Source organism: Falco cherrug, chromosome 17 (genome assembly GCF_023634085.1).
Source record: "Falco cherrug isolate bFalChe1 chromosome 17, bFalChe1.pri, whole genome shotgun sequence".
Taxonomy (NCBI): domain Eukaryota; kingdom Metazoa; phylum Chordata; class Aves; order Falconiformes; family Falconidae; genus Falco; species Falco cherrug.
In genome coordinates this window covers 4,790,423-4,805,940 of record NC_073713.1, presented here as the reverse complement: position 1 = coordinate 4,805,940, position 15,518 = coordinate 4,790,423, and the positions used below count along the sequence as shown (strand labels likewise).

General features: G+C 44.9%; 1 protein-coding gene across 3 annotated transcripts in view; it reads left to right on the top strand.

Annotated features, from left to right (window-relative positions):
- The window catches only part of KCNJ5 (potassium inwardly rectifying channel subfamily J member 5), a 124,524-nt gene that overhangs the window by 28,885 nt on the left and 80,121 nt on the right, over window positions 1-15,518 (top strand). The gene's annotated exons all lie outside the window — the stretch shown is intronic.

Genomic DNA, 15,518 nt, shown 5'->3' with positions numbered 1-15,518 from the left:
TTTCTTTCATTCACCTAGGGTAACATTTTGAAAAAAAGCATCCATAACCAAGCAATTAAATCCGGTTTTCAGAAGTGACCTCGGTATGTCAGCAGCTCTCCAAATTCATAGCAACCTCCCCTTCTCTGAGCTTGCTTCATTGTTTTCCTGGAAATGTTTTGATAGCATATCCCATAAAGAAGAAATAGGGAAAATAAGGTGTGACTGAGCTTACATTTTCAAAATGTCCCTTGCTATATTTGCAATTTTTTCTTGGTTTTCGGTGTTCTGTTTTTCACAATAAAATCAACATTTTCTATAAAAAGCAAGTCCTCTATGGAAAGCCTGTTTGCCTAATAGCAGGTTTTCTGTATAAATGGGGATAATCTCTGTTTTGTCAAAGGAAAAAAAGATCTAATGCCTTTATCTTTTGCAATGATTATTTATAGAAGAGGAGGTCTCCCTAAGATGTAATGAAAGATGCATATTTTAAGTATAGTAGGCAAGTCAGTACTGCAGGCAGTTGTTTATTCATTAACCTCAGCTTAGCTAGGCTGGCAGCCTCCCAGTACTTATTTACCTTGTGCTTTCCGTGGGAAGGGATTTGAAATCCATTGCAATTTTCTTCTGAGTCCCAGGAGAGATGATTCTATCTTTCCAGTATTCTAGGTAGTGTAACAATGAGTATAGTAGTAACAGGAGACAGAATATTCAGTCTCATGTGTGTCCACTTGTGATTCATTCCCCAAACTTTCTTTTCTGTGAACAAGCACCGTCATAGCTCAGAAAGAAAAATGAGAAGCGGGGTTTTGCTTCTCTTAGCAGGAGTGTCACCAACACCCATCCTTAAATAAATGGCTGTGCATGCCAGCATGTGGATAGGCTTGAGGAAAGTGTGAATCCCTGGGACACCAAGTGTCTGAAATGGAAAAACAGGGTAACAGATGAAGCATTGCTACTAATGAAAGTTAAAAGTTCTAATTGCTTCAGCCTTCCTTATTCTTAGACAGCAGGTAGTTGAAACCCTTGTCCTCCTCTGCTAATTGTAATGACAAAATTTAAATGCATAGGCTATTTAAATTCAAGAACAAAGCTGGCTGTAGCACTGCCTTGGCAATCCATGTGGTAATCCAGAAAGGCAGAAACCTGTGTTATTTAACTCCTTGAAGTCATAGTAATTGAATGGCAACAGAGGCTTCCTGGCTTCCTATTATCTGCCCTCTTCTTCACAGAGTAGTGCCGGTGGGCTTGGGAAAGGGGAAAACAGGACTCGTGACTTCATAGCATGAGAGAGAAACCTGGCTGCCCACCCATGAGCTGTTTTTTATCTTTTAGACATGGTCACACAATTTTTCCGTGACTTTTCAGAAAGCACAGAGAATTGGTGACAAGGATTTACCGCTGTCTTCAAGCTGTGATGCTCAAACAGCATAACTGCAATGAAGATTTCCTGAAACAGTGTGGCCTAGAACGCACCCCCCACCACCACCCTTCCACTCCCCTGGCAAGCTCACAAGGTAGAACGCCTCTGCTGATAACGCCACGTGGGGAAAGAGGGGTTTATGCAACTCTGTTCATGGAGAAAATTATGCCAGCTTCTCACTGGAAGGAGTAAAGCTCCTTACTCATATTTACTTGTAATTCAGCCGCTTGGCAGAGGAGGTTAGTGCCAGGGAGGTCCTTCCTTCCCCTGAAAATGTAGGGCACGGGTGGACTGCAACAAAGGCACTTCTCTCCTTCTGGCTGCAGTGAGCCGAGTGCTTAGCACAGGGCTGTTCAGCTGCTGGGAGCGAGCCTGCGGCACAGGGCACGGAGCAGGGCAGCTGGAGCAGTGAGCTAACAGCACCTCTGAGTAGTCCTTAGGTGGGCAGAGGGTGTGTGATCGCCCGCGCAGAATACAGTGAGGGATGTTAAGTCATGAGTCACTTCCCTTTTTCTAGTCACTGGATTCTCCTTTTAAAAAGTTAAGCTAAGCATACAGAGGAAAAGACAAGACATGCGTTGACAGAAAGCACCGTATTCTGACACTGGCACCTGTGTCCTTGTCACCTGGCCCCTTCTCTTCATCACTCTTAATCAAAGCAATCTGCAATGAAAATATGATCGTGTGATGCTACAAACCTAGGGATCGCTCTGAACAGTGACATTGGCATCTGACTTGGGGGTGTCTGAAGTATTATTTTTTTCTATTTGAAGCTAGGAAAATAGTAGTTTAAAACGCTCTATGTAGGGAAGTGTTTGAAGTCATTGAGCAGCCCATGTCACCAGTTAACAACTGATGAAGGTTCATTTCTAGATTTTCATTTAGGTTTGTCTAGTAGCATGAGGCTTCTGCATTAGACATTAGAGCTCTCATCCCTCTGTTACATATGATAGTATCAAAAGAGGTAACCAGCTGCGACTCAGTGACAATGTTTATTAATTTGGTAGAAGAATGAGCACAGATGTGTCAGGTACACACTGTGCTCTGACAAAGTTTTTTTGAGCTGCAATTGATCAAATGGTATGAAGCCTTAAAATGGGATCACACTTCATTTCATGCTCTGTGTGTTTCCTCTCTCGTTGTTTTCCAAACAAACATCCTTCTGTAGGCTCTAAAAAGGTATTTATGGAAGTTTAAGTTGCTCACAAGGGCGTGAGGTGTTTCTAAAATGCCAGTCTCAAGATGTTGTCCCTACACCAAGCTTTGAGAGCCCCTGAGGCTATCAGGTCCAGGTTTGCTGTGAGCACAGATGTGTCTAGCCAAAGGCTTTTTCTGGAGCATGTGATATCCTGCTTGCTTGAGCAAACCTGATAGCTTCATAAAGAGAGGGTAGCACAACTGCATGGCCAGGCATACTGCACGGGGACTTCTCCTGTCTGCCAAAAAAGCAGCTATATGAGCAGGAATAAGCAGGTTAGGGTATGTTGTACTTACTTGCAGTTGCCTTTCTGGGGCTGTGTTAAATATCGCCAGCAAAATTCAGTTTCTGGAGAACAGAAAACAGGCTCCTGAAGAAGTAATATGAACTTTAGGTAAGTCTGTTATCTATGTCTCAGTTTTTCCACCCTTTGTACTTTACAGATGAAGAAAGGAACAGTTTTATATAGATACAACACTGTGTTATTCTTTGCACAATGGTGACCATCCCATGTGCTGACATTCTATAAGGTCCCTTGACAATCCAACGAGTTGATCTTGCTGCTCCTCAAAAGCTCCTCAATGTTACCATGCCTCTGGTAACCTCTGAGGCAGGACCTCCTGGATGGTGGTTGTGTCCCCCTTGGGACATATCTCTAAGATTACTTTTCGGGTCAACTGACAATTGACCATTTTAGTCTTCTCTTTCTTCCAGCTTTAGGAACTCATTCCATCTGTTGTCTGTTTACCTGAGAGCCCTCAGCTGCATTTTATAGACTGTTAGACTCAGATTCTGTTTGTTTGATTATTATTACTGTTTTTATTTTGGACACTGTCCCAGTTGCCTAGCAATGACAGTAGGTGCTTTGAAAAGAAAGAGTAAAGCATAAGCTTTCTGCAAGGTGGAACATTATATCCTGCTTCACATGGAGTCTTTTTATCTGCAAGTCTCCATGGGCTCTATCAGCATTAATAAATGAAATTCACCCTCTCTTTCAAATGCAGGGGAGGGAAATAAAGATATAGGAATCCATCATCATCCTGTTTTTCACAGATGATAACCAATGCAGAGAAAGGCAAAACAAGGTAGAAAGCCTGGTTTGATATCCTGACCCACTGAAGTCAGGCATTGATCTCTCATGAGAGTCATGAAGAAAGCTGAGAGCATATCACTTGGAAGAATTAGAGCTCTGTTTGCAGCTAATGGGTTGGATGGAGCCCACAGTGTGAGGCAGAGTAAGGAAGTGAGCAAGTTGTCTGGAGTGATTGTTTATTTAGTTATTTCCCAAGAGGAGGAATATGGTTTAACAGTTGGACTTGATGATCTCAAAGGTCTTTTCCATCCTAAATGATTCTATGAGTCTATGGTCCCAGGAGCAACACAGACGCAGGACAGGGTAGTGAAGAAACCAGCACATCCTCTTCACATGTATCATGCTCTTTGTTTGGTTCTTTCACTGGGAAAAGGGTTATCAGCAAATGTCTGAGTTTAGGTCACAGTCCCGTGGAGCCTGGCCTTGTGAAATTCAGGCAATGTCTCTGCAGGGAGAGCTGGATCCAGAAGCCAAGTTCGTACTTCTGAGCAGCTGCAAGCATGACTGAAAAGCATGTATGCCATGTAGGCAGTGCTAATGGGAACTGTAGCCCCTGTTCTTCCTGCCCTCCCTCTGGTAAATCCACAGCTGACCCTTTACCGTGAGGAATAACAGAGCTGGGTGGTAACTTCATCCTTCTAAGGGCAGCAGAGTGGGCTGACAGTCTCACATTGTACCCAGAAAAGTTGCCATTGATTTTGTGTGTGTTGCTGTTAACAAAGAAAAAAAATGAGGAAGCATCCTGTTCCCCCCCCCCCCGCCCCCCCCAGGAAAAAACTGCAGGTACTTCACCAAATGCTCTTTTTACAAAAGTATGTTTACTAGACGATCATGCAAAAAACCTGGGCCTTGCTTTTGAAGGTCAGGACGTTAGAAATAGCCGTGTAAAGAATGACTGTTTTACAGATGAGTGAACCCATCAAAATGAGTCACTCGGGAGGGCAGTAAGACCAGGCTTGGTAGCAGAGAGCTGTTACTTCAAGCTGCTTTCTGCTACCAAATGTGGTATCAGCTATAGCCTGCTAGTTTTGTATGAGCAATGAAAATGGTCAGTGGTGTGTCTTCGGGTATGCAAGGCTTAATATGCAGGCTGGGGAAAACATGGTCTCTGGGGGACACTGAAATAGCTCTGGCTGGACTGTTCCTAGTTAACTTTTGGACAAGTTGCTCTGGGTGATGCACAGCTTCCTTCAAGAGGCAGCTGGCTCTAGAGGCCCTAGTGCTGACATAGGAAGCAGGAATTTAGCCAGCTCTGAATAAGGCTGGCTACTTATCTCTCTTGGCCTGATACTGCCATAGCAGATTCAATAACTGGGTTAGGTAGCTGAAGACAGTCCTCTGTCCTTCCTCTCACAATGTGTCCATATACTGAAGCCTTTTTGTGCTGAAGTTTCCCCTTGACAATATCTTTTTTTTTCGTGTCCAGTTCCACAGAGCCATGAGATGCTTTCTGAAGAGAAGCCTGGTTTATGCCCAGGCAGGCACCTTCACCTCTTGTAGCAAGATTTTCTGTAGGTCTCCATCACCCACACTGAGATGAACCTTGGTGTTGCATGGTCTGTTCTGCAAATGGTAGATGTGCCAAAACATGCTTGTCCTTCACAGCAACTCATAAGTATTTTCTAAAACTGTAAACTTGTATGTAGTCCTCATGTACGGGTAAAGTACTTAAAATTGCCATGTACCATTTCCATGAAACAGCTGTGGGGAAAGACCTTATTTCGGTAAAGCTTCTGCTTCATGCTTAACCTTTTGTACCTTCTTGCAAACAGGATGCATGGTTAAATATTTCAGAAACGTGTGTGGCTATACCCCTGAGCATGGTCAGGAGAGCAAAAAAGCAATGTGGCTGCCCAGTACCCTCTACTGGGCTGTGCAGGGACTGCTTGAGGGCATGCTGGCTCTGCATGGGATGGGCAAACTCCTTAAAAAGATGAAAGCAACCAGGGGGGAAGCTGAAGCTTAGTGCTTCTGTTAGCATTTTCACGCCATATGCCTAAAGTACCACAAAGCTCCATCTTCCTTGTTAAATTAGGGCCGGTGTTGTCGGTAAAAAACAAAATAAATAATGAGTCAATCTTTTTTTGTATGCCAAAATCATTTTGCACAGCAAACAGGTGAAATCAGAGAGGCTGAACCTTTGCCAGCTGTGGTTGTTTTCCTGAGTTTCTGGGGATGGAAGGGTGGACCTAGAGGGGAGCGTTGTTCTGAGTTGAAACAAGGGTGATAGTAGCACTGCATGTCTGTCGGCTTTAGTAGTTTTATCTCAGATTTAACATAGTTCAGATGAGAACAACATCTGCTGTAGGTACATGAGGGAATTTTCTTGGCATTGCCTCATACTGCTGAAGTCCTGGATAAATCACCCAAAGCAATGAACGTAGCCTTTCTGGCAATTCCGTTTCAGTAACTTTATTGTATGACAAGGTGTATGCAAGCTGTCAGCACAAACAAATCAATTCTCTGTGAATGGGACAGTACTGAATCTGCAAGTTCCAGTGGTATTGTTAGTGTGGAAACACCACAGCCCAAGGCTACTTATGTGCTGAGATGACATAACCCAGTCACCTTGCTAGAAAACATTATGACATAGAAAAGCCTGGGGAACTGAAAGAAGCCTCACCAGAACAAAGACCATGTCCATATGGCATAATATTTCCTGGGAAAACATATTTTTATGCTTTTTGACATTCTGGTGTTATGCCTCATTTACACTGGTACGTTCTGGGAAATCTAGTCAATAATTCCTCATGTCTGCTCTTACAACAGAGAGCAGTGTGACTCGTAGAGCCATCTGAGTTATTTCTATGGTTGTATTGCATGCTGAGAAAGTTCTGTAATGGCCTGAGATCACACTGATCTCCTTAATCTCAGGCTCAGATATATCAAACAGTGGACAAATTTCATGAATATCAGAAAAGTAAAGTAAATTTCATCCGTTTGGGTGAAGCATCTTTCCTTGTGCAATTTTAGCACTAGGCAGATCGGAGATTTTGAATTGGTGGCAAAGGATAAGCCCCAGGCAAATCCAGCCAGGAAGGAACGCTTCACCAAACAACTGCAGCGTAAATCCAGCAGTTTTGCTGCAACTTTAGTGAGCTGTTGCTGCACAAATTACAGCATGTAAGGGAGCAATTTAGTGAGCATGGCAGTGTACTTGAACTCAGCATACTTCCAGTGAAGTCTGAGCCTGAAGATTGCAGAGGACCCAGTTTGTCTTTCTGCAGCGCAGCCTCTTCCTCAGGACTGCCTGAAAGGTCCTCATCACTGAGCTGCATCATGGTTTCACACGGTTGTAAAGCAGGTCACAGCAAAACTTGGCTGTTTGTGCTTCAAGAGGATGGGAAACACTTCAAGGCAGGTCTCCAGGCAGGACAGCCCGCTTACAGACTGTGTCAAGGGACAGGGTCTGGCAGGACCGACTAGCGGGTGTCTACATCGCTTGTTTTTCTGGGGAACTCAGACCCCACAGTCTGTGCATCATCTGCCTCAGCCACACTAGTGCGCTGCCTCAGTGCGTCCCATCACACACCATTCCACTCCTTGAGCTGCTGCAGCAGTAGGCTGCACCCTGAAAGAGGGGTGTATTTTTAGAGATGGCTGCAAAGCCTTGCTGTCACAGAAGCCCGTTAGTCCCGCAGCAAATGCTTCATCCTCTGTTTTACATGAATATGCAGTGATAACGAGCGGTAGGGAACCTGCCCCGTCTCCTTGCAGAACAGGGAATACGGGGGGGGGCAGGAAGGGAGGGACCCGAGGCAGAGAGGTTTAGCACATTTTGTCCTTAGTGCTTTAGCCAGTCACTGCTTGCAGTTTTATATTTATGAACCTCTGTCAGGGGATTGCTTGATAGGTCTTTAATTTCCTTCGGTTTTACTCTGAACAGGCCTCTCTAGGGACAGTAAGAACATTTTCAGTGTTATTGAATGTCATCTCTGTGCAAACAGAACAGAGGAAAAATATTCTGATAATAACTGTGAAATATATGGGGGGTGGTAGGCTTTCTGGCTGCTGGCTTTTTGTAAATTTTTTTTCCCCCTCTGATGAGACTTTCAAGGTCAGCTCGCTCCATAGATACAAATATGCCAAGAACAAAATGTACAGATGTGCCAGGAGTCAGGGACACAGACATGCTGGCACTGTAAACAGACCTGGATCATGTCCAGCATTGTCAGGCAGCGAGCATACAGGAGTGTTCATAAAAAGGCACTTCATTACAGCAGTATCAAGATTTAGCTTTTCTCTCCGTTGCATCATTAAACGCGAGTTATTTGCTTTTTTGTGGACAAACCTAGGTTCAGCACAATCTCAAAATTTTATTTGGAGGGTGGGGAAAGGTTTTGTTCATGTACTACAGAATCCTACAGCGGTATCTGAGCGCGCAATAGACAGTGTGGTTCCCTGCATAAGTGGCTGGAGCAGAAACTGGTTGACTGGTTCTTTTCCTGGTTCTGCTGCTGTTTTATTATGTAAACATGGAAAAATCTTTTTCTGTAGCTGTTGCAAGTTCCTGTACACCCTCTCCTTTTCCCTCCTGGATATGTTTCCTTTTGTCAGTTACTTCCTTGAACTAAACATCAACCAGTCAGGCAAAAGCTGAAAATATCTTCATCTAGCAATCTTTGGCAGACTTAAAATATTAATGCATTTTATAGTGTACTTATTTTTCGTAACCATCAGTTGTTGCTACCAAGGCAGGGAATTCCTTATAAATATTGAATGCTGCTGCAGGGTCTGGAAAAAAAATTCTAGAAATAGCTCTCTTAAGCTCCCGAATGACTGAAAAGCCGCTGAAAATCTTCCAAATGTTAGTAAATTATGTGGAAATCTAAGAGCTCAGAAAAAACCTAACTGCTACTGGGGTCTTCTAATAAACAATCGTAGTTCCTGAATTTCACCAGTCCATGCAGACTGCTTACTGGACATAGCCACTTCGGGTAAGAGTGGAACGTGGGTTTCATTCCTAATGACTCCCTAGAAATTGTTGTAGTAACGTGCATCTCAGAAATTGGCTTGAAGGTCTGCGTGTGGAAGAAAAAACCTGAATTGCAGGGGAGATCCACTGCCCAGCTGAAGTGCTGGAATTTTGGCAAAGCAAAAACTTTGCCTGGCAGAACACTTCCAGCCCTTGCAGGGGAAAAGAATGTGCAGACAGGGTCTGCTGTAGTCATGTGTGATAAGCAACCACTATTTTACTCCATTCTGGCAGCAGGATTTCACATCTTGGTTCTGTTACGGACCCTCCGACTACCTTCTCACACCAAAAGGATCCCAGCATAAGGTACAGCTTAGGTGTTTTAGTAAAATTCAGAGCTGTGTATACTGTGAACTTGGAACGGGGTTTGGAGATTTTTCACCTTTAGATCTCAGTTCAGATCTAGCCTGGGTCACTTCAGATCTAGCCTGGGTCAGTTCAGGTCTAGCCTGGGTCACTTCAGGTCTAGCCTGGGTCAGTTCAGATCTAGCCTGGGTCAGTTCAGATCTAGCCTGGGTCAGTTCAGATCTAGCCTGGGTTAGTTCAGATCTAGCCTGGGTCGGTTCAGATCTAGCCTGGGTCGGTTCAGATCTAGCCTGGGTTAGTTCAGATCTAGCCTAGGTTAGTTCAGATCTAGCCTGGGTCAGGTCAGATCTAGCCTGGGTTAGTTCAGATCTAGCCTGGGTCAGTTCAGCTCTAGCCTGGGTCAGTTCAGCTCTAGCCTGGGTCAGTTCAGATCTAGCCTGGGTCAGGTCAGATCTAGCCTGGGTCAGGTCAGATCTAGCCTGGGTTAGTTCAGATCTAGCCTGGGTTAGTTCAGATCTAGCCTGGGTCAGGTCAGATCTAGCCTGGGTTAGTTCAGATCTAGCCTAGGTTAGTTCAGATCTAGCCTAGGTTAGTTCAGATCTAGCCTGGGTTAGTTCAGCTCTAGCCTGGGTCAGTTCAGCTCTAGCCTGGGTCAGTTCAGATCTAGCCTGGGTCACTTCAGATCTAGCCTGGGTCAGTTCAGGTCTAGCCTGGGTTTGTTCAGGTCTAACCTGGGTCAGTTCAGGTCTAGCCTGGGTTTGTTCAGGTCTAACCTGGGTCAGGTCAGATCTAGCCTAGGTTAGCCATGACTGAAGCTTTAACCCCCTGGTGACATCAGTCAGATCCTAAGGGACAAGGCTCTGAGCAGCACCACAGCCAACGCTAACTGAAAGAGAAGCCAAGGGTTAATCACCCGGCTATTACCAGCTAATCCACCTATCACCCTGGTGCTGGTTAGCCCCCTGACCAGCCCCTCCAGGCTCCCGAGCTGCCCTGTCCAGTCACCTGAATACACTTGGGGTGTGAAGGCTGTCCCTGCACTACCCATTTGTGGCTCAATAGAGGCCTTTTGTCCCCGGGGCTGCCAGCCTGCTGCCAGACACACAGGAGATTAAACAGTAATAAAAAGACTTCATTAGAGTCAGTGGGGGTCACTTTTTCTGCAGCCAGAGTAGAGCTGAGAAGAATCCTGAAGTGAACTCAAAGCAGTGACGTGTGAGACCTGCTAGAACAAATCCTGAGTTGCTTTTACTTCCTAAGAGTGGGTTGGAAATAGTACTAAAATATGCCAATTAAATAAACTGGATGTACTGATGTGCATTGCCTAAAATCTATCTTTGGGAGATTATTTTTGCCCCATAGATTGTGCTTTCCGCTAAGTAACCACAGAATATGCTGGAAGTGACTGTATTGCACCGATCTGCGATGTTCAGCAGATCGTTATTTCACAGAGGGCAACAATCCAGGACTTCAAGTGTGCAGGCTGGGCTTTGGTTGAGCTCCTGCTGGTGCCCAAAGGCAAAATTTAAGTCTCTCATGCAAAGACATTTTCAGAATCCCTTAGAATCAACTAAACACCCTGGTAGATTCCTCATAGTTCAATGAAGGAGTTGCTGGCACTACCTGTTGTCTATCTCTTACCATTGCTGGGGAAACCGCAAGCTAGCGGTGAGATCCTTTTTCAGCGGAGGGGCTACTCACTGGCTGAGTTTGAGAAACACGCTGCACCGTTCTGGTTACGTCCTGCCTGCACCCATACCTCTCCGCCAAGGGAAGGCTGTATGTTTTTAGGAGGGAGGTTAATGCAATAAGATTCCTGCCTGAAAGAGCCAAGGCGTTTGCTTTTGTCAGAAATCTTTTTGAATTGTAGCAAGGAAATTATTTTCATAAATTTGCCATCATTGGCAGCGTGCTGTGACTGCTGCATGTTTGCGGCGGTGGTGTTTCTGACCTCACAGGCGGTGAGGAGCCCCGTGCCCCTTTAACTGGCGAGGCAGTTCATTCACAGAAGAGATGTCATGTGCGTGCAAGATCACACACACTCAAATCGGGCCCCTCGCCAGTGCTTTCCAGCCCTGCAGCCACCGTGGGCCTCAGTGGGAAGTTTGGTCTCTGGGCACCCTTCAGCCTTAGGTTCTGCTGCTGCACCTGCAAAGGAAGAGCTTAATTAGCGTTAATTATAACAGTACTTCACTAAGAACTGGACTAACACATTTTTTGGGCAATCCAGAAGTTAAAAGCAAGCAATGGCTTGGGCTGTGTGTTGGCTGGCACAAATCTAGCCCCACATAGCTGCGAGAAGAGCTGTCTCTTTCCCCAGGTTAGCGTTAGCTCCTCATTATCATATCAAAGGAGATGGCAGGCAGACTCCCCCACACATGCCTTACAGAGGAGTTTGGGTTTATTACGGAAATTTTCCTTCCTCTTGTCTGTTCTTGTTCCTACTTCCCAGGTTTCATCTTGAGTTTAGAGTTTGAATAAACCCCAAAACACAAAAGGAAGTCGAGACAGAGTGGGTGACTGTCACATCCAGATTCTCAGAGCTTTACTTGAAAGCTCAGCTCCTCTTCAGTTGAGTGCACCAGGGAAGAGTGGAGGTGGATGAGACAATCTTAGAAGCTCTTTCCAGCACTGACTCTTACAACCCGTGTTTTCTTCTAGTGAGATGGGAGGTTAATGGCTGACAAACGGGAAGAGACATCTCTTGTTCCAAAGATCAAATTGCACAACAAATTAAAATGCTCCCTGAAGGCACTGTTGCTCCCTCTCCTCTCGATACATGTAAAGACAGCCTCCACTGATTTCAGAACAAGCTTCAGATTCTGTCACTGGTGCTCAGATTGAAGGCTGTCCCTTTGGGTAATAAATGTCATGGGCTGGTCTGGGCTTATCTGGGCGGGGGGTGGGGGTGGGGGGTGTCATTTATGTGCAGTGAAGCCTCAGGAAAATGGAGGTTACTTCCCATTTGGGTGATGAAAGCTCTAAACTTGGACTGCCCTGCTGCACTCTTATAGGCACCAGCAAAAATCCAAACTGTTTGTTTTACGAGAGCTTTTTATATACATAATGTCCTCAGAGAGCTATTTAGTTATACCAAAATGAGATTAAAGTTTGTTCTTCCACATATTGTTGTTCTATGTGCAAATCGGAGCTAAGCATTCCACAGTTGCCATAATTTCACCCCTGTAAATAGCCCCGTACATCCTTGGAACAGTGAAGCACAGCTGTTAGAGCTTATGAGCACCCCCAGGAAATTCAAGATGCTGCACTGAAGTCAAATTTGTATCTACGCACTCCTGCAATTAGCTCGTTTATCCCATTCTAACATAAGGGTCTAATTTAGATGCCTTCTGATACTACCTGCCTTTCTGCATCAGTTAGAAAGGAAATAGCGTGGCTGTTTAGACTCGACCAGCACATCCTAAATGGCATTGCTGAAGGTGAATCCCATCCCAAACACTGAGAGAACTCAGAAACACAATCCCTCTACATTTTCTTGCGCACATACTAGCCTGAGAGCATACCCAAACCTCATTTCCATATTGTGTTAAACCTGCCCTTCTGCAGCAAGCTATTACCTGGAGTTCTTGAACATATTTCAAACTTGTGAGGCCACTGACAACTTTTTAACCACCTTAGAAAAGGAACATTGATGTCACTGACTCACCAAAGTGTAGTTTCCAGCTGAAAAACTGTTTTCAGGACTGGCTTGTCTTTAATCAGTACAAATTGGAAGATGTCTAATACGTGAAAGAACACACTAGTTTACAGTGCATGAATAAGGAAGCAAAATGCAAGATGCATGTGCTCACGTGGACCTGTGCTAAAGGTACCACCTCTCTGGAGATTCAATAAATGGCTCCTAAGAGGCCTTTAACACTGACCAAGTATGTACCTCTCAAGTGCCCCCTTTTCTGTGCTTTGGGATGTGTCAGGTCCTGTGACAGACACCAACCACAGCACACAAATGCAAGGATGGGGCGTGCTGGGGGGCATCTCCAGATCCATGCTGCGATCCCACTCTCTCTGAGCTGGCGTCTGGACAGAGGTGTGAGCACAGCACTGTGTAATCGTACAAGGTATTGGCAGAGCAGTGGCAAAAAGAGAAGAGCATCAAAATTATACGCCTACTCGTGAACTGGCAAGTATTGTCAGAGGAGAGGTCTCTTTTTTTCTCCAGCTCTATAATACATGTGAGATGCTGGGGGAACAGGACTTTCGGCAGCCTTGCCGGTTAGTGGGTGCTGCGAAAATCCAGACTCAGCTTTAAACCCTCACGGTGCCCCACTTTGCTGGGTGTTTGCAGGGGAATCGGTGGCAGGACATGGTGCCAGCAGATGGCAGTGCCTGTTAGCAGAGTTTCACTCCTGTCAGAAGAAACAGGAGTCTGCTCAAAACGTGAAAATGCTTTTATTGACGTTGCACGAAACGTAGTGCCATTTCTTGCATGGGAGCGATGCAGTGGTGTAGCTCAAGGTGGGCAAACGATCACCACAGGAATGACTGTACTGTCAGCCCACTCCTCTGCACGTCTGGGAGACCCCAGTCCACTTAGAGGCTGTCTAACTGGGCTGGTAGTTGAGGTGCACTGGCTAAGTGTGGGTGGGTGGTGGGACTGAAGGGTCTCCTCGCACCGACCGTGTCACGCTAGCTTTGCAGACTGGCAGAAACTCTGTTCCTCTAGGGCTGCTGGCTGGACAGCTTTTCCTAGCACAAAAATTGCCTTCTTATTTTTTTTATTCAACATTTTTTCAATATTTATTCATTATTTGATAATTTATTATTAAATCTTATTACAAGAGAGTAAATGAAAGAAGTAGCAGAGCTGATGCCTTTATGAAGGTGACACTGTCCTTAGTGCTGGTGGAGCAGGATCTAGGGACCTAACCTGCTCTGAAAGCCAACGTTATGGTTTTAGGGCGGACTGACTCTCATCTTGTATGAATTACTGTTGAAGTAAGTTTGAATGCTTATTAAAAATCCAAAACTGTTAATGTACTCCCCAAATAGCACTTTTATAAACTACTTCATGTATCGTAGACATACTCCTAAAAGGTAAAATAAATAGTGCTTGAAAGAGCATTCCTTGCAGTTATGAGCAGACAGAAGATCTAATTTAACATAATTTCATAAGATTTAATCAACAGGTTATTTCCATGCCTTTTACTTGCATGGCAAATAGTTTCACTGCTGATTTGAATTTAGTCCTCTGTGCTGTTTGCAACCTAGATGGGGTAGCACTATTCTAATGCATGTGACACCGGAGCCAGACTGGCTAGTCTGATCTCATTGCCCATACTGTGGTGAAGTGGGAAATACAAACTAACAACAAATGGAAAAAACAAAATTACATCCGCAAAACTGATTTTTAATGGCCTAAGTCCTTGGTCTGGCACCAGATTCCTATCCCACCTGGTGAGGTCCAACCTCCACATCGAGATTAGAGAACAGGAGCACTGTGAAGCGCTATGTTTATAGAGATGTGCTTTCCTAACCCAGTCCCCTGTGCGACATGACTATTAATGATATTCAAAGCCGTGGTTATGCCCCTTTCTTTAGTGTGTCTGTCTTTGAATTTTTCCAGTCTAGCTTCCATAATAAGGAGTTGAGTATCTTAGATTTAAGATGGTTAGGAATCAGATTTTTCTGATCTATAGGAAGTTCCCTTAGATCGTATTTTTTCCTGTTCCAAAACAAGAATTCAAATAATAAGTTGCGAAATGTCCACACAGTAAAATAAAAAAAAGTCATTCTAATGCTGACGTATTTCATTAGCAATAGTATAACTTTAAAACAATTTTAAAAAACTGGAAGTCATTCAAAGCAGAACATGGAAGAAATAGCTTTCGAGCAGAACATGGAAAAAATAGCTTTCAGATTCCAGCAATACTGGCACACTCCTGTATGGTGCTTAGTTTGGACAAGTTCTCTTTTCCTGACCAGTAAACCTCCTGTGAAAGCAGTACTGGTGGGCTGTAACACTTGTGGTCCTGGAACAGGGGGGGGGAGGACAGGGTGAGGGGAACAGGGCAGCAATGCCTGAAGGGAACCTGTCCTCACCAGGCAGATCTGCCTCATGTATGTAGCTGGCCTGACATTTGCTTTTCAGAAGAGGAAATATTTTACTAAGCTAGGGAGACAGTGTGGTATTATCAATGATTTTAAAAAGGAGAAAAAAGTGAAAGACAAAAAATGCCGCACACCACTGAAGAGCTTTGGGAGCATTCCCTGGGACTTGCTGGATCACAGGCAAACAACGCAACTCAGCAAACACCATTTCAGCAGCTGGATGGTTGACAGGCAAAGGAAGAGTGCAGGAGGAATCGTGCCCTGCCTCCTCCCCACTTTCCCAAATTCCTTGGTCCAGCCTGGAAGAGAGTTTCTACAGTGCCAATGAACACGTACATGTGCGCCCTGTTAAATGTGCAGCTTCTGCATGCTCCCCGCTCCCCTGCTTTTAGGATCCGCTTTCTGTCCGTGTGATGTTCAGGCAAGAACGCAGCCCCCACCCCCTAAACCCACGAGAGCCCCCCCGGGGAAGGGG